This window comes from Sorex araneus, chromosome 2 (assembly GCF_027595985.1).
Source record: "Sorex araneus isolate mSorAra2 chromosome 2, mSorAra2.pri, whole genome shotgun sequence".
Lineage (NCBI taxonomy): Eukaryota > Metazoa > Chordata > Mammalia > Eulipotyphla > Soricidae > Sorex > Sorex araneus.
This window is the reverse complement of record NC_073303.1, coordinates 34490028-34512598: the sequence shown is the minus strand read 5'-3', so window position 1 is coordinate 34512598 and position 22571 is coordinate 34490028. Positions and strand designations below refer to the sequence as shown.

The 22571-nt window shown below is 47.5% G+C and overlaps 1 protein-coding gene across 2 annotated transcripts in view; it reads right to left on the bottom strand.

Moving 5' to 3' along the window:
• The window catches only part of ZNF609 (zinc finger protein 609), a 170124-nt gene extending 149465 nt beyond the window's left edge, over positions 1-20659 (bottom strand). The window contains exon 1 of one of the 2 annotated variants that reach the window (XM_055126450.1): positions 20481-20659. The gene's annotated coding sequence lies outside the window, so the exon portion shown is untranslated. The remainder of the gene's footprint in view (positions 1-20480) is intronic. The other variant, XM_055126449.1, reaches the window with a different exon arrangement.
• Positions 20660-22571: the final 1912 nt, after the last annotated feature.

Here is a 22571-nt window from a genome sequence, read left to right as displayed (position 1 = left end):
TGACCCAAAAAGCAAAATAAATAAATAATAAAAATAAATAAAAATTGTCTAATTGCTCCTAAGTATTCTGCCAGTGCTTTGTTCCCTGTGTGTACAGTTACTAACTCGGTCAAATCACAAATTATGTGATCCCTGAGCACAGAGCCAGGAGCAAGCCCTGAGCACCACCGGGTGTGGCCCAAAAACCAATTAATTAGTAGGCTTATCAAATTCATCTTTTCCTCTTTATATCTGATTTTTAGGAGACATTAAATGATCATCACTTTGTGGACCTTTTCCATTTTACTAAAAGCGTCCCACTCCTCAGGAAGATGGCACTGAGAGCCAAGAAGAAAGACCCTACCCCTCCCAAAGCTGTAGCCAAGGCTTTGAAGGCCAAGGAAAGCAGTGCTTTAAGGCGCCCAGGTAGCACAGAGAGGATCCATACCTCACCAATCTCCCCAGGGCCCAGAATGCTGAGGAGGATTCAGGGATCCTTGGAAGAGTGGCCCCAGAAAGCTCATATTTGACCACATGTGCCTCCAGTGGGTGAGCCATGGATAAGAAAGAAGACAACACCAGGTGCATTCACTGTGCTGTCAAGGCGAACAGGCTGTGAAGCTCCTATACTACGGTGGGGGTCAGCAGCCAAGCAGGCCTGATGGAGGGAAGATGGCGTATGCTTGGAGGGCTCTTGACTATGACACCAACGGGCATCATTTCACTAGTCCACTACCTAATCCTAAATACTGCAGCACTGTTGTCCAGTCATTGTTCCTCGATTTGCTCGAGTAGGCACCAGTAATGTCTCCATTGTGAGACTTGCTGTTACTGCTTTTGGCATATCGAATACACCACGGAGAGCTTGCCAGGCTCTGCAGTGCAGGCAGGATACTCTCGGTAGCTTGCCGGGCTCTCCGAGAGGGACAAAACAATCGAACCCAGGTCAGCCACATGCAAGGCAAACACCCTATCGATCCAGCTTCTTTTTTTTTAACCACTAAAAGAAGTTTCTAGGGACTGCAGTGATAGTACAGCAGGTAGGGCATCTGCCTTGCACAAAGATGACCCAGGTTCCATCCAGGCAGGGCATCCCCTAAGGTCCCCGTGCACTGGAAGAAGTGATCCCTGAACATCGCCCCAAAACAAAACAAACAGAAGAAAGTTTCTAGTTTTTAAAAAAGGGTGGCATCCGGGGCCGGAGCGATAGCACAGCGGGTAGGGCGCTTGCCTTGCACGCGGCCGACCCGGGTTCGATCCCCGGCATCCCATATGGCCCCCCAAGCACTGCCAGGAGTAATTCCTGAGTGCAAAGCCAGGAGTAACCCCGGAGCACCGCTGGGTGTGACCCAAAAAGCAAAAAAAAAAAAAAGGGTGGCATCCATGGAGCTAGAAAGGCACTTGCCCTGCAAGTGTCTGTATCTGACATTATAGGAGTGATCCTGGAGCACAGAGCCCACAGTAAACAATGATCAGGAATTACTCCTGTCTCTGCACTCAGGAATCACTCCCTGCAGTGCTCGGGGAACTATATAGGACACCTGGGATAGAACCCAGGCCAGCTGCATGCAAGGCAAGCAAGTGCCTTCCCAGCTCTCCAGTTCTCTGTAGTAAACTCTGGACACTGTACTGTGTGTGTTCCCCGACCCCGCCAAAAAAGAAAACTCAAGATGGTCTTCTCTTTTTATAGCTTCTATGCCACATAACCTTGACTGATAAAGACTTTTTAATTCCTTTCTTCTATTTTCATTTCTACAGCCCAGGGATCAAACTCAGGGTCTTACATGTTAGGTATATGTGCTTTTTCTCCCAAAGAATGGACTTCTAATACAACTTTACAACTTTAAACTTCTAATGGTTTTTTTTTTAACCTTTTCCCCACTTTTCATAAGGTACATACTTGATACAGCCCAATTTTGCAAAACAGAATTGCTACTTAAAAGATTCTGTTCTGGGGCTGGAGCGATAGCACAACGGGTAGGGCGTTTGCCTTGCACGCGGCCGACCCAGGTTCGAATCCCAGCATCCCATATGGTCGCCTGAGCACCGCCAGGGGTGATTCCTGAGTGCTGAGCCAGGAGTAACCTCTGTGCATCACCGGGTGTGACCCAAAAAAAGCAAAAAAAAAAAAAAAAATTCTGTTCTTCTCCCCTGAAGAATGCAGATTCAAAATAATGGGTCCAGAGAGCTAGCACAGCTGGCAGATCATCTGCCTAACACACAGCCGGCCCAGGTTCCATCCCCCGGGGTTTCATCCTCCAGGGTTCCACCCCCTGTACCTGTTCTCCAAGCCTGGAACCAGGAGTAACTAACCTCCAAACACCACCAGGTGTGGTTCCAAAACAAAACAAGCAAAATAAAATCCCACGTTGTTATGATGATGATGATGATGATGATGATGATGATGATGATGATGCCTTGTAGGTTCTAAAACTGCCAACTATAATGGGTAGTTTGTCTCATTTGATATCACATCGTCACATTTCTTATCAATATTTTACAATCTATATATAAACAAACCCCACATTATTACTTTCTGGCCAAATTTTGCAGTGATATCATTTTCAACCTCAGTCACATATTTCTGATTAAGATTATGTGTGACACTGATATTTAAGCAGGAATTTCAATTCTATAGAAACGTATTAAAAAGAACCCATAAGAAAAAGAATATTGCCAGACATGGCCCTGAATTTCCCTGTCAAATGTGTTATGAAACTCATCTGAGAAATCTACAGTGCTACGATTTCTAATTCCACCATGATTAGATGGACCAACTAATACAAATCATAGAAACATGGAGAATGGATCAAAGGACTGAGCACATGAAAAGCATGCCTGAGGCCAGCTTTGATCCTCTGTATCAATGTTCCCCTTAGTATTTCTTGGAGCAACCCAAGTACTGAGCCAGAAATAGCCCCTGAGCATGGCCAGGTGTCGCCCCCAAACCAAAAAGACAAATACAAACAGGGTAAGATAGAGCTCAAAGGGCTGCTCATGGTCTCCCGTGTACCTCCAGAAGAACCCCGAGTAGAGGTCCCCAGAGTAGAGCTGGGAATAGCTCCTGAGCACCAAAACAAGTAACAAATAAAGTAATGAATGGTATTTTTAATAATAATGTAATACAATTTGACAGGTTAAACCTTTCAGGGCCAGAGAGACAGTACAACAAGTAAGGTGCTTGTCTTGTATGCTGTCAGCCTGGGATCCATCTCACATGCCCCATGGCCCCCCACGCTACCCCACCAGGAGGGGTCCCCTGGTACAGAGCCAGGAGCTCTGAGTAGTATGTGCTGTGGGGGCCAGAAACCAAAACAAAGAGAAAACATATCCTATCAACTGAAGAAAAATAACTAGGCACTTATGCTGCCCGATCCCGTATGCTGCTTGTGCCCACGTGGCCGAGCATATATGTCGCTCACATCTCCCCCCTTGAGATGTGTACTTTCATGCCTTCATTTCTTTTTTTTTTTTTGCTTTTTGGGTCACACTTGGCGATGCACAGGGATTACTCCTGGCTCTGCACTCAGGAACCACCCCTGGCGGTGCTCAGGGGACCATATGGGATGCTGGGAATTGAACCCGGGTCGGCCACGTGCAAGGCAAACGCCCTACCCGCTGTGCTATCGCTCCAGCCCCCATCATGCCTTCATTTCTAATGCTGAGATTTGTGTAGCTCTCTCCACCCTTGGAGAAGCCCGCATTCTCTCCTGAACATGTTACTCTCCACGCTCGCTCCCACTTTCTCTCCCTTCTTCCCTTCAAAACCTCCAAATGAAACCTGTTTTACTTCCAAGAAAAAGAAAAACAATCCAGGGATATACTATGGCTCAGCTATACAGCTCAGCTATAGTGGGATAGTGGGGCCTGGGTTCCATCCTGGCCATCAAAAATAAAAACAAACCAAAAAAATGCAACAAACCAAACGGGGCTGCAGCGATGGTACAACAGGCAGAGTGCGTGCCTTGCACGCCTTGCACGCGACCAATCCAAATCTTCCAGGAATAGAGCACAGAGCCAGGAGGAAGTCCAAAATACTATAGGGTGCAGCCCCCAAACTATAATAAAGCATATAGTTGAATAAACAACTTCAAGCTGTAAAGTTCATGTTAGGGAGAGTTAAAAGGCTGAGCAGGGCTTTGTATGAGGCAGACCAGGTTCAATCCCTAATTCCCTATGTCCCCTGAGCACTAGTGGGATAAACCCCAAGCACTGCCTGGTGTTCCCGCCCAACTCCTCCAAACAAAATAAAGTTGACAATAATCAGTAACATGTTACTATATAATTTTATCATCTGTAGAGAGAATGCATGATTTCAAGTTTGATTTATATCAAACCTAACAGAAAAAAGCAATGTGAAAATGGCACTGAAAGCTAACTTAACATTTTACTGCCTAAAATAAAGTATTTGTAGCATGGATGAGAGTTCATTAAAAACCTTTATTGTGGGGCTGGAGCAACAGCACAGTGAGTAGGGCATTTGCCTTGCACCCTGCCGACCTAGGTTCGATTCCCAGCATTCCATGTGGTCCCCCGAGCACTGCCAGGAGTAATTCCTGAGTGCAAAGCCAGGAGTAACCCCTGTGCGTTGCCAGATGTGATCCAAAAAGCAAAACAAACAAAAAAACTCTTTATTCTAGTACACACACACACACACACACACACACACACACACGTGCATGCACATGTTAACAAGAGTCCATTTTCAGAAAACTGCAAACAGATCTTAATAACTGTACAAGCTAATGTCATAAACAAAGCTGGTGTGCACCTCAGCTATGTCAAAGAGCATCCAGTTATTAACACACGGAGAATCAGAAGCTGCAAGCTACATAAACCAAGGACATAAATAAGACATTCTCCCCCCAGGGCTAGAGAGATAGTACAAAGGGTATGGTGCTTGCCTTGCTTGCAGTTGACCTGGGTTTGATCCTTGGCACGCCATTTAAGGTCCCCTGAGCCCTGCCAGAAATGACCCTTAAGTGCAGAGCCAAGAGTAAGCCCTGAGCACTGCTGGATGTGACCTAAAAAATAAAACAAAACAAAAAGAAGACATCATCCCTATTGTGTATTAGACAGAAATTCCAGCTTCCAGCCAATTATCGAAACAGTAGCCTGGCCTAAGGAATTTCTGTTTCCTATTAGCTACATCTAAGAAAATAAGAGAATAGGAAAAATAATAAAGCAGCAAAATGAATGAGAACGGGCAGGTGAGTAAGAAAATATATAATCAAGCGAGAGAACATCTAGGTATAGAACATCCTCCAGATGCTGAAATAGGTAGTGAGACTTTCAGAATAAAGGTAGGTATCGAGAAGAAGTAAAAATCCCCAATTTCGAAAAATTTTGGTTTCACACTGGCAGCAGAGTGCACATTCTTTGAATGCTTATGAAAGCAGGTATCCACACGAAGTTGCTGAGGCCCTGCTACAAAGCCAGAAGGTCATAGTATACTCTTCCCTTTAGAATACAAGAGTAAGGGGCTGGAGCGATTGCACAGCGGGTAGGGCGTTTGCCTTGCATGAGGCCAACCGGGTTCAATTCCCAGCATCCCATATGGTCCCCCGAGCACTGCTAGGAGTAATTCCTGAGGGCATGAGCCAAAGTACCCCTGTGCATCGCCGGGTGTGACCCCAAAAGCAAAAAAATATAATAATAAAATACAAGAGTAAAATAGAGTAATACATGTACCCATCTACATGCACTCACAATCCCACCACTCAGGGAACTGGCCAGGAGGCCTCTAGATGTACAACTGTTATCTTCCAGACACTACTGACTGTAATTTTCACCCTGATTAACTCCCAGGAATGTCAGCCAAAAGAACACAAGCTATTTCCTCTCATAATGGCAGCTGGAGGCTGTAATGATGGCAGACACTGCCTCTCCCTTTCTGCAGGGCAGAAGAGCATCCAGCTACCCAGGGAAGTGCCTGGCACTCCAGTTTGACACTGTTGCACCTTTCACAAGATGCCTACTCTGATCCAGAGAGCACCCCTTCTACCACCTCCAGCCCTTTGTATCCTGGTCTTCTCCCATAATTTATCAGTCTCTTACCAGTATATAAATATTTTAGGGGGGGCTTTTGGGGTCACACCCAGTGATGCGCAGGGGTTACAATGGTTCTGCACTCAGGAATTACTCTGGCGGTGCTTGGGGGACTATATGGGATGCTGGAGATTGAACCCGGGTCGGCTGTGTAAAAGGCGAACACCTTACCTGCTGTACTATTGCTCTGGTGCTAGTACTTACTTTTAAGAAGTTTTATTTAAAGAAATATAAGGAGAAAGAAAACATAGGTTTTAATGGAGGTGAGAGAAAATGCACATGTTTATTATGCTTATTTCTATCTCCTTCTAGTAAAAGATCCACGTGGTTAAGATTCCTTTGGTCTATTTTGTTCTGTGATGTTCAGCAGCAAGAACAAGAACGCATATACACTAGGAATCCAACAGATAAATTATGGGATGAAAGAAATAAACAAGAGAAAATAAACATGGGCTGGAGAGACAGCACAGGACTTGTTCTGCATGCAGTCAGCCCCCAGTTTGATCCCCAGCACCTCATAGGGTCGGAGTGACCCTATGAGGCAGGCCCCTTCCCGAGGCAAAAGCAGAAAATTTCCTGAGAAGTAATATTCCTGAAGTTGTGAAAGCCAACCTTGCAGAAAACAGCAACTAAGGCCTGATAAGACCCTGCCTGGAGAAAGTCTGTAACAGACCCTCAGGAGGCTAGACCCCTACAGAGATAATGAACTTCAGCAGAGACAGAGACACAATTAAGGACTTGAAAGGACCAGAAACTTCAAAGCTGCTCCTTTGATACAATACCTGATCAACCCCCACCCCTGTCAGAAAACTCCTGACTAAGAAACCCTAAGAATATGCATATAAAAGTCTGCCATATAGGCCATTCAGGACTTCTGTGTTTGGGGAAGCCCGAACTCCCTCCTTGGGTGCATTACTGTCTCTCTCTTTCTTCCCCTCTTTCTCCCCCTCCCCCTTTCTTTCTTCCTCCCTCTCCTATCCTCCCCTCCCCTCCCCTCCTCTCCCCTCTCCTCTCCTTCAAAACCTCCAAATAAAATCTGTTTTACTTCACTGCTTGTCTACTCCTGAAATTCTTTTCTGCAAGGTGAGACAAGAACCCAGAAACCTGGGTAGCAGAGGTGGATGGGGAGAAAGTGACTGTCTTTCTCCTCCCGGCTTCACATAAGCTATCCTTGGGGTCCACCGACATCACTATGGGCCCCAAGCACCTCCAGCAGTGCTCTCTGAGCTCTGAGCTAGAAGTAGCCTGCAATGGATATGGGCCCCAAATCCAAAAAAAAAGAAAAAAAAAAGCGAAAATGACATCCTAGAGATCAGCACCAACTATGGATCTCAATGCTGATTATATTCTTTGGAAGAAATCTAACCCCCTGCTCCCACAACCTGCCCCAGCCTTCCATCCCTTCCATCCTTCAGGTCTGAGGGCCCTGAAGCTGCTGCAGACAGTGAAAAGTATAAATGTGTGTCCTGTAAGGCTGATGGAGTTCTCAAGGCTTTCAAAGTGTGATGTGCTTCTACTTTATTCAGTTTTAGTTCGGTTGTGTTTGAGGGGAAGCGAAGGGTCACATCCGGCAGTCATGCCAAGGGGAATCCCTGGCTCTATTATCAGGAATAATTCCTGGTGGTGCTCAGATCATATGGGATGCAGGGGGTTGAATCCAGGTTGGCCGCAAGCAAGGCAAACTCCCTGTCCACTATACTGTCATGCCAACCCAACTTTGTTACCTAAGCATAAAGGCAGGCCTGAAAACAAAAACACAAGTTTCTATTGAAAAAAAAAACAAAACAATTCAATCAGCAAGCATTAAACAAGCACAAAAACCAGATTGAAAGCAATGAACCAAAAGTCATGGAGAACAGATCTTAGGGATTTTAGAATAAGGAAGGAAAAAATATGTTCACAAATAACTAAAGACAACAGCTGATAAAGAGCAGTAACACAGATGAGAATTATGGAGATAAAGAACAAGATAAAAATCAATTCTCAACATAAGTGTTGAGAAGAGAAAATCTTTGCTAAATTGAAGGAAGGGTCAAATTTGGAACATTGCAACAGAAAAGAAAAAAAATCAAAGCGCTGAGACTAAAAATGCAGGCCAGGGGCTGGGGAGATAGCTCAAAGAGCTCTGCATGTGGATGGTGATCCCAGAACATGGTCCCCAGCACCCAACAAGGTCGGGAGAAATCTGAACAATGTTCAGTGAGTAGGGAGAAGCCCCCAAACAAAAAGCAAACACCAAAAACAGTGCAGGCAAAGTTGAATTTTTTTTAAAAAAGGTTATTATTAAAAGAATGAAATAGGGGAGCTTGAGAGATAGTGAAGTAGGTAGGGTGCCTTGTCTTGCACTAGCTAACCTGGGTTGGATCCCCAGCCTCCCAGATGGTCTCCTGAGCACTACCAGGAGTGGCTCCTGAGCACAGAGCCAGGAGTAATCCCTGAGCAGTGCTGGGTGTGGGCCTCCCGACCTTTAAAAATAAAATAGGAAGTCCAGTTCAAACTTCAGAACAGTGCTCGCTTCGGCAGCACATATACTAAAATTGGAACAAACTTCAGAACAGAGCTGAAAGTAGATCCCAGAGTGGTTCCAAATAAGTAAACTAAACTCACAGGAGTTAGTACAGAGGGTTAGGGCTCATGCTGACTAAGGCTAAATCCCTGGCACAAGACACACTCAGCATTGCCAAATGTGATCCTAGAGGCACCTTATCACTGCTAGGTGTGGCCCTAGTGGACACCCTCAGCACACCAAAGTAGCACCAAGGGGCCAAGAAACAACGCGTACTTAGGCTCTCACTGAACCACTGGCTGGGTTTTGTTGGCAGGGACTGCCAGGGACCTTCTGAGCATACTTGAGGGTCCAACTTCCAAAAGTGTAAAATATGAAAAAAGACTGAGGTTTGTCAGGCTCTATAGAATCTTGAATGTTAATCCATGTAGGCAAATAGGAGTTTTAAAAGTTATGAGCAAGAACTGACATGATCAGAACTTACTAGACACTCTCATGCTCACCCACACTCACATTCACTCTCTTACTCGAGTCAATTTTCTTTTTCTTTTTTTTTGCTTTTTTGGGTCACACCCGGCAATGCACAGGGGTCATTCCTGGCTCATGCACTCAGGAATTACCCCTGGCGGTGCTCAGGGGACCATATGGGATGCTGGGATTCGAACCCGGGTCGGCCGCGTGCAAGGCAAACGCCCTACCCGCTGTGCTATCACTCCAGCCCTCGAGTCAATTTTCTTTCAGAGCACTTCAGCTCCTAAAGGTACATTCATTACTAGATTAATACCGAATCATCACTTGATCAGAGTCCCACTAGATTTTAAGGGAGCACATCTGATCTTGGCATACAACTGCTCAATAAACATTAGCCATTAGCCAAATGAATAGCTAAAACTTGTAATGTTATTGTAGTGGCCTATTGTATGGAGTACAAAGGGAGATTATCTAATAATAAATGGATGGAGGTCTAAGTCAGATGAAGAAATGATGATAAAATGGTAAGACATCTAGAATGATCCAAATTTAGTGCATGATTAGGTGAGACAGGGCGAAAGGGAAAAGAATCAATTTATTGGGCTGCAGAGATGTAGCTTTGAGTTCAAGCCTAGCTATATCTGGCTCTTGGAGCACCACCAAGTGCAGTTCTTGGTGGGTCCGAGAACCACAAGCAGCACTGCAGCACTGGCCAAGCACTGACCCAAGGAAGATGGTGGCTTCTACAATACCACAAAAGAGGTTAAAAAAAAAAAAAAGATGGGGGAGTGGGGGCTGGAGAGATAGCACAGAGGGTAGGGCATTTTCCTTGCACGTGGCTGACCCGGGTTCGATTCCCAGCATCCCATATGACCCCCCGAGCACCGTCAGGAGTAATTCCTGAGTGCAAAGCCAGGAGTAACCTCTGTGCATCGCCAGGTGTGACCCAAAAGAAAAAAAAAAAAAGACAGGGGCTGGAACAATAGTACAGTGGGTAAGATTAGCCTTTCATGAACTAGCATGGGTTTGATCCCCTGGGTATGGTCCCTGAGCCCATCAGGAGTGATTCCTGACTGCAGAGCCAGGAGGAAGCCCTGAGCACAGCCAGGTGTGGACCAAAAATAAACCAACAACAAAAAAAGCTTTCAGAAATGAGCTAGAGGTACATTTGAAAGCAGATACCCAGTAAAACAACAACAACAACAAAAAAACCCTTTCTGTACTCCTTTCAAATTCAAGTGTCCCACAAACTTTGCAAAACTGTTTCTCTACCTAGAGTTCCATTTTTTTATAACATTATTTAAAACTGCTTTAGAGGAGCTAGAGAGACACAGTACAGCAGTTAAAGTGTTTGCCTCGCATGCATACAGTCCCCAGAGTCCTGCTACAGGTGATCTCTGAGTGTGAGCCAGAACCAGGAATAAGCTCTGAGCAAAGCAGGTGTGGCTCAAAATTAAGCAAAAACACATACACAAAAACTGTTTTAGACACATCAAAACAAAGATGAATGTTCCAGAACAAAAAATATCAATACTGAGCTTCACAACAAGACTCAGAATTTATAACTGAGGAGTACAAAGTAAATTCTCTATTTTGATGGTTGTGGGGTGTTAGGCCACACCTGTCTGCTAGGGGTCTGTTCCCAACTCTGTGTTTGGAGTTCACTCCTGGTGGCGCTCAGGGGACCATTTAGGGCTGGGGATCATCTCTGTACTATCTCTCTGGCCCTACAAAATATATTTTTAAGCATTCATTTCCATTCAACATGAATGAAAATAGTGCTCTGCCTAGGAGTGTTGCTGATAACATTTCAAAAGCCTACTGGACATACTTCAGACACAGAACAGAGCAGACACCGCTGCCTACCTCCCGGAACACCAAATTATAGTCTAGGAAACTACAGATACAGCATGCAATCTGATTTAAACGCCAGGATCTGCATTTCATTCATAATGGTCAGTGACTTACAGGACATTTATTTTGAACAGTTTCCAGTTCAATAATCGATACTTCAACTGCTCAGACGGGGATAGGAGGGGGATTGGAGGGGAGCCTTCTACAACAGCCACTTATTTTCCATACAAACCTCACATTTAAGAGGCGTGCTTCCCAAAATAGCCTTTAGATTATCTGAAAATTATTGCAGCATGCAAAACATGACCTCTGATCTACCTACCTCCCCAGTTTGCAACCTATTTTGTTCTATAATTCAATTACATCCTTGAAAATAAAATGCTGTCGCTAAATAAAACCTTCGAGATGATACTAATACATTCATTTTACAGATAAAGTGAAAAACAGGAGATGGTCTGGCACAAGGTAATACAGCTACTTTCAAGGCATATTAGTAATCAGAACCTATGCTTTATGGCTCTCAATTCAATTTCTTTTTTTTCTTTCTTTGAAAAGCTATTTTGGCAAAACCAAAAACATGTAACATTATTAAACAAGTTAATAACTGTAATTAAGCCACACAAAAATAAAATTCATCACATAAGGAGAATGCAAAGTATCCTCAAATCAAACAGTAAGAACTAGTACATGCTCATCCAGCACTTCTAGAGCTTTCCTATGGCAGCACTTCACAAGTAATTTCCAAGTAATTTTAATACAGACTGCGAGGATGTAGATACTGGATTTCCACCACACACACCTCAAGGGCTCCTGGAATAGTACAGGATGGGACGTGCTTGTGTGGGCCTGAGGCTGACCCAGGTCCTAATCCTCAACTACACACACAGTCAACATCACCAGGGGTCACTCCTGAGCACAGGGCCAGAACAGCCCCTGAGCACTGCTAGGTGTAGCCCAAAAACCCCAAACAAGACCAAGCGAAGCAAAAAAAAAATGCCAAGAACACCTCAGGGGATGTTACCAAGACTCTGTGGTAAAGTTCTGATGGTAAAGTTCTGAAAGTGATAACTGCTGATGGTTCAAAAGTGCTACCAGGAATCAAGAAGGAAAAAAAAAAAAGGTTGAAGGGGCAGGAATAAGCAATCCTGAAAATGCAAAAAAAAAAAAAGGTTGAAGGGGCAGGAATAAGCAATCCTGAAAATGCAGAAAAAAAATACAAATCTGGGGCTGGAGCAATAGCATAGAGAGTAGGGCGTTTGCCTTGCACGCGGCCAACCCGGGTTCGAATCCCAGCATCCCATATGGTCCCCTAAGCACCGCCAGGAGTAATTCCTGAGTGCAAAGCCCAGAGTAACCCCTGTGCATCGCCGGGTGTGACCCAAAAAGAAAAAAAAAATACAAATCCCAGACAGAAAGTGAGCCAGACACTACTAACCAGAAAGACAAGAAGGACTGTGCCAGGGACAGTACAGGGGTTCCAGAGCTGACCCTGGTTCTACTCCCAACACTGTGGACCCTTGAGCACTACAAAGTGTGGCCCAAATGCAAAAAAAGAAAAGAAGGAAAGAAAGAAAGAAAGAAAGAAAGAAAGAAAGAAAGAAAGAAAGAAAGAAAGAAAGAAAGAAAGAAAGAAAGAAAGAAAGAAAGAAAGAAAGAAAGAAAGAAAAAGAAAGAAAGAAAGAAAGAAAGAAAGAAAGAAAGAAAGAAAGAAAGAAAGAAAGAAAGAAAGAAAGAAAGAGAAAAAGAGGAAGAAAGGAAGAAAAAGAAAGGCTGTTTCAGAGTTTCTCTGTCATCAGAAAATTCTCACAGACAAAAGAAAGAAAAAAATTCTTAGAGACAAGTAGAAGAATAGTAGTTTTGCCCCTGAATGATGGACTAGGTATGGACATAAAAGATACTTGCCATCTCATTTTCCAGGACTCTGATCCAAGAACAAACAGCAAGAAAACATGAACAATCAGCTCCGTGAGATCTGGAGTCTGCCTTGACAAACTATAAAGCTCATTCTCAGATCTCACTGTGCTCAAGAGACTGTAGTTCAACCCCTACTGCTAGAGCACAAAGAAGGGAAGGAAGATAGGAAGAGGTGAGAGGGAAGGTGGTAGAAGATCTGGGTTGTGACTATAATAGCTGCAGTAATTAGTGTGTTTCCAAGCTACCAAAGAACTCAGAGCTGGGAACCAGAATGGGAGGTAAATGAAGGAGGGGGGAAAAGCTTGAGGAAGCAAAGCACAGAGAATGTAAGGAAATAGACGAGGGTCTATAACTGGTCTAAAACAAACAACTGCTGTCTTCATGTGAAGTGTGGAGAAACACACAAGTTATATTCTTTTCACACAAACTTCTATCACTAGGCTCCCACCAAAAGCTAGGTTACAAAGCTTACACAAATTTTTGAAAATGTCTATCTGTGTACTGGCCCTGACCACAGAATCTCAAAGTCACTTCCCTTTCCCATCAATTCTCACCCACCCCCCTAACCCATATACACAAACATCACAGGTTTTATACACTTCACTTGGGCTAGCAAAAAAAGAATTTTCTGAGCTCTAAAATAAAACAATTTGTTTGAGAGAGAGAGAGAGAGAGAGAGAGAGAGAGAGAGAGAGAGAGAGAGAGAGAGAGTGTTGTGTGTCAGGGAACCATATGCTGTGCTAGGGATTCTGAGGTCACATCTTAATCTGCTGTACTCTATCTGGCAGTGAACTTTAAAATAGTATTATTTGGGGCTGGAGTGATAGCACAGTGGGTAGGGTGTTTACCTTGCAGGCGGCCAACTAGGGTTCGATTCCCAGCATCCCATATGGTCCCCCCAGCACTGCCAGGGGTAATTCCTGAGTGCAGAGCCAGGAGTAACCCCTGTGCATCGCCGGGTGTGACCCAAAAAGAAAATAGAAGACACTGGGGGAAAAAAAAAGTCAAAACAGAGGTCAAGTTACTTGCTCAGAAGAAACTTTAAGGGGTTGGAGAATATAGTGGGTAGAGCGCTTGCATGTAGCAGACCTGGGTTCGATTCTCAGCATACCGCATGGTTCCCCAAGCATTACCAGGAGCAATTCCTGAGTGTAGAGCCAAGAGTAACCCTTAACCATCACTGGGTAAGATTCAAAAACAAAACCAAAATTTTCATTTACGGCATTATCCAGCAGATGGCCAAAATGTGTGAAAGAAAGTTAGGAACTGGAATAATAGTACAGAGAGTAGGATGCTGGCCAACCTGGGTTTGATCCCTGGCACCACATAAGATCCCTGAGCACCACTGGGAATAACCCAAAACAACCCGCCATCCCCCCAAAAAATATTATATTAACAGATGAGAAAAATCTGGCAATTTCTAGAATAATTTAGATTAGGAAGTCTCCAAAGTTCTAGAAAATGGACTTCTGTTTTACACATACTCTGATGAGAGAGTTCCTTAACATAACCTGGCCCTCTGGTGTTGATTCTATAAGAAATGTATATTTTAGGGGCTGGAGCGATAGCACAGCGGGTAGGGCGTTTGCCTTGCACGCGGCCGGCCCGGGTTCGATTCCCAGCATCCCATATGGTCCCCTGAGCACCAAAAGGGGTAATTCCTGAGTACAGAGCCAGGAGTGACCCCTGTGCATCGCCAGGTGTGACCCAAAAAGAAAAAAAAAAGGAATGTAGATTTTAATGCCAAAAAAAAGTTCTACAGATGCTGGAACTGAAAATGGGGGGTGGGGGACACTGAACAGATGCAGCTTCACATGCAGAATTTTATTCATGAAACGAAACATACACAAAAGTTCTTGACTATGTGATGTCAGCTAGACCTAACATGATAAGCCAATGGCATCCTTGCTTCAAGCCTGCAGGGGATGCTCCCTGCAGATTAATCTTTTAGCACACTCAAAGGCAAAGGATTTTCTCCTTCTATTCCCCTCCTAGAAAATAAGCACCAGACACACTGAAATATCACCATTTACTTCCGATTCTTACAACATCAAACCAGAACTCAAGACAGTGGTGCCTCTTCTAAGCTGTGCCGCTCAGCAATGTCAAAGAAACACAAAGGAAAAAAGACTCCTTTTTCTCTATTCCATTGTCATTTCACTAACAAACCAGTATCAGTCATTAAGAAATGGGAAACAAACAAACAAAAAAAAAGAAATGTGAAACAAAGAGCAATTTTACACGTATGAACTGAACCTAAACCACCAAAGACCAAGTATTTTCTTGTCACTGTGGCATGTGATTCTTTTAACCACCTGCTCAATAATCCCTCTTCAGCTGCACAGCTGCTGCCAATTCCACGCGCCCAGCCAGGCAGGTGCTGCGGTGAATTACCTGCTCCCTGGTGAAAAAAGCCCTTCACAGATAGCGAGCTTAACCCTGACAATCAGTATCACCGCTCTCCATTCTGTCTGTCACGGTCAGTGGACAGAAGCCACATCAGGAAGCCAACTATGTGATTTTACACTGAAGGGGGGAGGAATTATTTTTATTGTTTTTAAAAGGGAAATGATTTTAAAATTAGAAGAAGCGAGAGTTCAGCTGCTGAGGAAACTTGTCACACAACAAACAGAAGGTAGCCTAATCTCCCAGTGGTCTTGTCTGTCCTGCTGTGCTCCTGGCTCTGACCAGCTTGCCACCAAGGAAATAAGACTCGCTTAGCAACCTCTGGAGCAGCAAAGAGTGACTGCAGAAGGTGCTCGGGCACCTGCAGTGATGACAGACAGCCAAGTGAGAACTTGTGAAGACCACACATTGTGCCTCTCTAGGTCTCCATGGCTAAGTCCAGGCAGCGGTGTACCCAGTCAAATAAATAAGGAGTGGCACTTCCACTTGACAGAGCAATCAGTAAACCCCCACAACAAATTATCTTGTTCCAGTCACTTAGTTGCTATATGCTAATTGCAACCTAATTACTACCAGGAGCCAAAATTATGCTTCCACAGCCTCAGACAAAGTAAGTCCCAATCTATCCAGAAATGCACATCTCTCAGAAGGAAAAAATTTCTAAAGAAGCTGGTCAAGGGGCTGGAGCAATAGCACAGCGGGTAGGACGTCTGCCTTGCACACGGGGTCGACCCGGGTTCGATTCCCAGCATCCCATATGGTCGCCCGAGCACCGCCAGGAGTAATTCCTGAGCACAAAGCCAGGAGTAACCCCTGAGCATTGCTGGGCATGACCCAAAAAGCAAAAAAAAAAAAAAAAAAAAGAAGCTGGTCAAGGCCTGGTGGGGAAGGGTGAATTCAAAGTGTTCCCAGAAAGATGGGTACAGAGAGAAGACTCAAAAGATTCCAGTGGCAAAAGTCCAATTCCAAAACCACTAAATCTAATCAGCGCCAATTTAGTATCAGCCTTCTGCCTTCACAGTAACCTGACAGGGCTTAAAACTGGACACTAGGTCTATCTCACAGTGATTCAATAAAATGTTTTTAAAAATTAAAAAATAAATAAATCCAATGTGGACTAGACATCTTTATTGAGTCATAAAATCAATAAAAATTGAAAAAAAAAATGAACACCAACAACCTAGGAACAAAATGCTTTGGACCTGATTTAGCGGAAGTTTCCCTCAGGAGAGGCTGGAAATAGTGGGGTAGTGTTTTACAAACTGGGTGGAACCACCCCCCACCCCAGGGTGCTGCTGGGCCAATCCAGGAGCACCTCAGGTGCCACTATGGGTGCCACCAAGGTCTTTCCTGAAGAGAGTGCAGGAGGTCAAGCTTGACTACTTCTGACCTTACTACTACCTCAGTAAAGTCTGACTTTTGTCAGACCACAGACAGTTCAGGGCTAAGGTGCTTGCTTAACACAGGGTCAGCTGCATCTGACACTCAGCATCGCATATTGTTCCCTCAGCAATTCCAGGAGTGATCCTCAAGCAACAAACACCGTGTGTGGCCCAGAGACAAAAAAAAAAAAAAAGGGTCTTGTCATCAAGAAAAATAAAGATTTGGGGCTGGAGCAATAGCACACCATGTAGGGCATTTGTCTTGCATGTGGCCGACCCGGGTTCAATTCCCAGCATCCCATATGGTCCCCCAGCACCACTAGGAGTAATTCCTGAGTGCAGAGTCAGGAGTAACCCCTGAGCATCACTGGGTATAATCCCCCCCAAAAAAAACCCCAGAAATATGAAGATTAAAATAACCTGTTCCCTTCTCACCAAGCTATTGGCAAGGGTTGAGTCTGGCAACAGTTCATCGACTCAACATCCCAGGAGACCTTTACCAAAACCATAGTCGACTCATAATCCTTATCCAAAACCACTCTCTAGACATATCAGCCTATCTGTCCAGTGTTATTATGTACTACCATGCTCTCATACTCATTTTATTTTAATGAGTGCTGATTTAGGGTCACACCTGGTGGCCTGGGGCTTCTACAGGCACAGTACATGCTGAAGTCCTTAGGCTTTTCTCCCTGATGCTTTTTTTTTTTTTTAATTATCTGAGGCATGGGTCACACGGGCCACACCCAGCAGTGCTCAAGGCCTGTGCCTAGCTCTCTGCTCAGGAATGGCCCCTTGCAGTTCTGAGGTGACGATGCGTGATATAGGAAATTCAAACTGGGGTCAGCGGGAGGAAAGACAAATGACTTAACCCTTCTACAATCTTTGTAGTCCAATCTTTAGTTTCCTTCTTTTTGGGGGACCACACCCAGCAGTGCTCAGGGATGACTCCTGATGTTGCTCCAGTGATCTTACTGGTGCTAGGAATCGAACCAGTCAGTTGCATGCAAGGCAAGTGTCTAACCTGCTGTACTCTCTCTAGCTCCCACTTGAATCTTTTCTCACCCGGGAGGAGAGTGGGGGTGGGGGAGGCACACTAAGAGGTGCAAAGGTTGTTTACTCCTGACTGCACCAGGGATGGCCCCTGGCAGTGCTGGGGAGCCAAATGAGATGCCAGGATTGAACCAAGTCAGCCCTATGCAAAGCATGAACCCTACCAGATGTATTACTGCTCCAGCCCTCAGCCCCAATAATTTTTATCCAAATATCAGTAGCAAATGCTGTCTGGGCTCATCTGTGAGAAATATGGAAGCACAGGTTCCTTCTACCTTGCTCTTTTTCTTCTTTCATTAATATAATCCCTAAGACCTCATATGACCTTTTAAAAATCCTTCTAGGAAAATCTCTCCTTGTTGTAGAGGTAGATATGGGCCTTTTTTTTTCTTTTTGGGTCACACCAGCAATGCACAGAGGTTACTCCTGCTCTGCACTCAAGAATTACTCCTGGAGGTGCTCGGGGTACCAATATGAGATGCTGGGAACCGAACCCAGGTTAGCCGTGTGCAAGGCAAATGCCCTACCTTCTGTGCTATCACTCCAGCCCCCAATATGGGTTTTCTAGACAGAAATAAAGATTAAAAGGCAGTTTTATTTCTATAAGCCCTTGCTCAAATAGGCAAATTCTGTGAGCTTATTGTTGTACAATTATTATTGACCTAGAAGTCATTATTAAAAAGGTGCTTGACATTTTTTTTAAAAGCGGAAAAAAAATAAAAAGGTGCTTGAGAGGTCAGAGAAATGGAACAGGGGTCAAGGCACTTACCATGCACTGTGCAGGTCCTGGTTCAAATCCCTGCATGGCCTATGGTTCCCTGAACCAGCAAGGGGTCACTCATGAGCACAGAGCCAGAAATAGCCTAAGCGCAACAGGGTGTGGCCAAAAGCTCAGCCCCCAATTTCCACAGAAAGATGCTTAAGAAAATGACAGAAGGGACCGGAGAGATAGTACAGACGATTGGGTGTTTGCCTTGCACATGGCCAACCCAGGTTCGATCCCTGGCATCCCATATGATCTCCCAAGCACTGCCAGGAGTAATTCCTGAGTGCAGAACCAGGAGTAAACCCTTAGCACTGCTGGGTGTGGCCCAAAAAGCAAAAAAAAAAAAAAAAAAAAGGAAGATGACAGGAGAGGAGATATAGCACCAGGACACTCATGGTGATGCGTGCAGGGATCTTGTACATTGACACCATAAACGTCAGTCAACACTACTTTAAAAACCTAAAATACTAAAATATTATAATTTTAAAAATAAAAGGCGCTTGAGGGCCATGAGGTAGTATTAAATTAACAGCCTTGCATGCAGCTGGGACCAACCCTGTCTCCTAAGCAGCCCCACCAGGAGTGCTACAGTGTTGGACCAACCACTCCCCATCCAAAAAAGTGCTGGGGGCTGGGGAGGGAGCGCTCAACAGACTGCTGGCTTATATGGGAGGAGTGGGGGCTGGGTCCAATCCCAGATACTGAATGATTTCCTGACCACCTCCAGAAGCCACCTAAAGCACGATCGATCTGTCGTCATCCCCCAAATGTCTAGTACAGGCACCCGACCATCGAATTGGACCAGGGACTGAGGCTCAGCACTGGCCTGGCATGCATGCGTGGGGCTCTAAGTCTGCTCCCCGGCACCGCAAAATAAAATAAAAAGGTTCTGACTGCCTTCTCTTACCACGACGAGGAGTCTAGTGGCATCCCTAAACAGACACACTCGGAGCGCCCCATCTCCGTAAAGATAATTGCACCGGATGGCTCCGACGGGGAGGCGGGCGCCCCGCGGAGTCTCCTTTCCAAGGTCCGACACGGAGCCCCGGCTGAGTCCTGACCCGACCCTCCCGACTCAGCACCGGCCCAGCCAAGCGGCGGCGCAAACATGGCTGGCAGCCCCCGCGCCGCTGCCCAATGTGTGCCAGCGGCTCCGCATTGTTCCTCACTCGAGACAAGCGGGAAGAAAAGCGCCGGCGGAGCGGCGGCGGCGGGCCCGTCCCGGATCCCAGACGAGACTTGAACCCGTGACCTCGGGCGGGCACACAATGGGCGGCCGCGCGGGCCGCCCCACGCCCCGCACCGCGCTCCTCGGCCCGAGGCGACCCCGGAACCCGACTATTGTGTGCGGCGGCGACCCGCCGAGCCCGCACCCCGGACTCACACAAAGCGGCGGGGCGGGGTGAGGGCTCGGGCGGCGGAGCGCGGCGGGGCCCGGGGCGCCCCCCGTTCCCCGGCGTTCAAAGATGGTAGCTTCGGGGTCGCTTCAGAAACGCTCCCCGCGGGCTCGGGGTGCGCGCCCGGGCGAGCCGGGTCCGCGCCGCCAAACGACGCCCATCGCACGCGGCCGCCGCCGGCGCCGGGGCAGGAGCAGCCGCCGCCGCGCCGGGCGGCCGCGCTCCAGAAAGGGGCCGGGGCGGCGCGGCGAGCCGCAGGCCCGGGTCCCCCCACGGCGCCGGAGGTCGGGCCCGGGGTCCCTCCATCTTGAGGCCGGGAAGGAGCCGGCGCGCCCCGCACAACGGCAGGCAGGGCGGCCCTCGCAGCACCTGGCCGGGCCACCCCGTCCCGGGCCGCGCGCTCGTCCGCCCGCCCCCGGCCTGCCGGCCCGACCCCCCGCCCGGCTCCCGCGGGACACCCCGGCCCGGCTCGGAAACTCGCGGGTCCGACCCCGACCCCCGCTTCAACTTCACCCCGCGGCCCCGCGCCCCCTCCCCCACCCACGCAACGACCTCCCGAGCCCCCCCACGCCGCCCCTCGCTCCGCCCCGGGCCCCCAACCCCCACTTCCTCCGTCAGGCGCCGCGGCCCCCGGCTCCCCTCAGCCCCGGCCCCCTCCGCGCCGCCGCCGCCGCCCCCGGCTCCACACAAAGCTCCGGACTCACCGCGCGGCCGGTCCCGGGCGCCGCCGCCTCCGCCCGCCCGGGGACACGGACCGTCGAACCGCTGCTACGGGGCGCCGGCCGCCATTCGCTCCGCGGCCCTCCCCGCCCGCCCCGCCGCGGCGCCGGCCTCCGGCCCTCCCCGCGCCGCCCGCCCCGCCCGGCCGCTGCCGCCGTGTCCGGGCCACGGGTCCCTCAGCCGCCGCCGCCGCCGCCGCCGCCGCCGCCGCCGCCGCCGCCGCGATCCGGGCCGGCCAGGGCGGCCTGCAAGCCCCGGACGCCGGATGACCGGGCCCGCGGATCGGGATCCGGATTCCGGGCTGCGGTGGAGGCTGGAGCGAGCGAGCACAGGGGAAACCCGGAACCTGGATGGAGCCGCCGCGTCTCGGTCTCGGAATGCGCGGCCACTCGGAGCCCGGATTAGACAGCGGCTCCCGGAGCGCTGGAAAACCCGGCGAGCCGGTTAAATGAGCGATCAGGGGCAGAAACCTGGATCGGAGAGCTCGAACCTAACGCTCCTCCTCGTGGGAAGAACTGTCGCTGGGCCAGACGTCTTCGCCGAGGGGTCTCTGGGTAAGTGTCGCACCTCCGGCACAGGTCACCCTGGTGTTGGAGGCGTCCGCCGAGCGTGCAGCCGGCCAAGGGATGCGAGCGCGAGTGGCCACAAAGAACAGCACCGCAGGCACGGCGCTGGCTGCTTTCATCCATATTAGTCCTGCGATTCCGCAAAAGTAGCAACCCCCTAATTTTGTAGCCTTTGTTCTCCAGGTTTTCTAAAATTACTATTTGCTTTTCTTCCTTTTTACCAATCCCCCTGTTACCCAAATATATCACTGAATCACCAGCTCTTGTTGCTTTTTATTATCTGAAAGGCCTGTTCAGTGTGTTTCAGCCCTCCAGTCTAACGATTATAACTTTTATCAATTCTTCTTCACCATTCATCTGATTGCCTTGCACCCTGCCTGGCACACAGGAGAAATTGACGATCGCTTAAGTGAACACTGCCAACCCACCTCTCAGTTTCCAAATGTGTATTTTTCATGAATTCCTCCATCTACCTCCTTCCATAGCAAATAGAAATTTATCTTAATTATCGTGTATGCCCCGTATTGTTTTTTCTTTTTTTTTGCTTTTTGGGTCACACCCGGTGATGCACAGGGGTTACGCCTGGCTCATGCACTCAGGAATTACTCAGGGGATCATATGGGATGCTGGGAATCAAACTGGGGTCAGCTGCGTGCAAGGCAAATGCCCGCTGTGCTATTGCTCCAGTCCTCATACCCCATATTCTTAACCATTTTGGTCAACTGCAATTTTTTTTTTTTTGGCTTTTGGGATATACCCCGTGGTTCTCAGGGCATACTTCTAGCTCTGTGTTCAGGGATCACTCCTTGTGGAAGGGGGGACCATATGGGATGTCGGGCTGGGTTGGCCATGTGCAAGGCAAGTGCCCTACCCGCTGTACTATCTCTCTGGTCTTCAACTCTGCAATTTTTATCTTTTCTTTCTTCCCTCAGTACCAGGAATTCTTCGGTAATACCATTCAAAAGAATCTGTAACTTGGGAGATAGAGCCGGACCATAAAATCTCTTTCTCTTCCCATACACACACATGCAATTGGGAGAAGGGAGAGAGTTCTGATTAAAGATTATTCCATGCCTCTGGGGCTGGAGCGATAGCACAGCGGATAAGGCGTTTGCCTGGCACGCGGCCAACCCGGGTTCGATTCCCAGCATCCCATATGGTCCCCTGAGCACCGCCAGGAATGATTCCTGGGTGCATGAGCCAGGTGTGACAAAAAAAGAAAAAAAAAGATTATTCCATGCCTCTCTGGTCTAGGATGAATAATCTCCCTTTGGCCCATCAGTATGAGTACTTCTAGAACACGAGGACAGAAATGATCCTGGGAGGGCTGGAGTAATCATACTGCAAGTAGGGTGCCTGTCTTACACGAGGCCTTCTCAGGTTCCATCCCTGCCTAGACTGATCCAGGAGTGCAGAGCCAGGAGTAAGCCCTAAGCACTGTTGGATGTGGCCCCCAAACAAGCAAAAAGAAATGATCTGGGGCTGGAGAGCTAGTACAGAGGGTAGAGC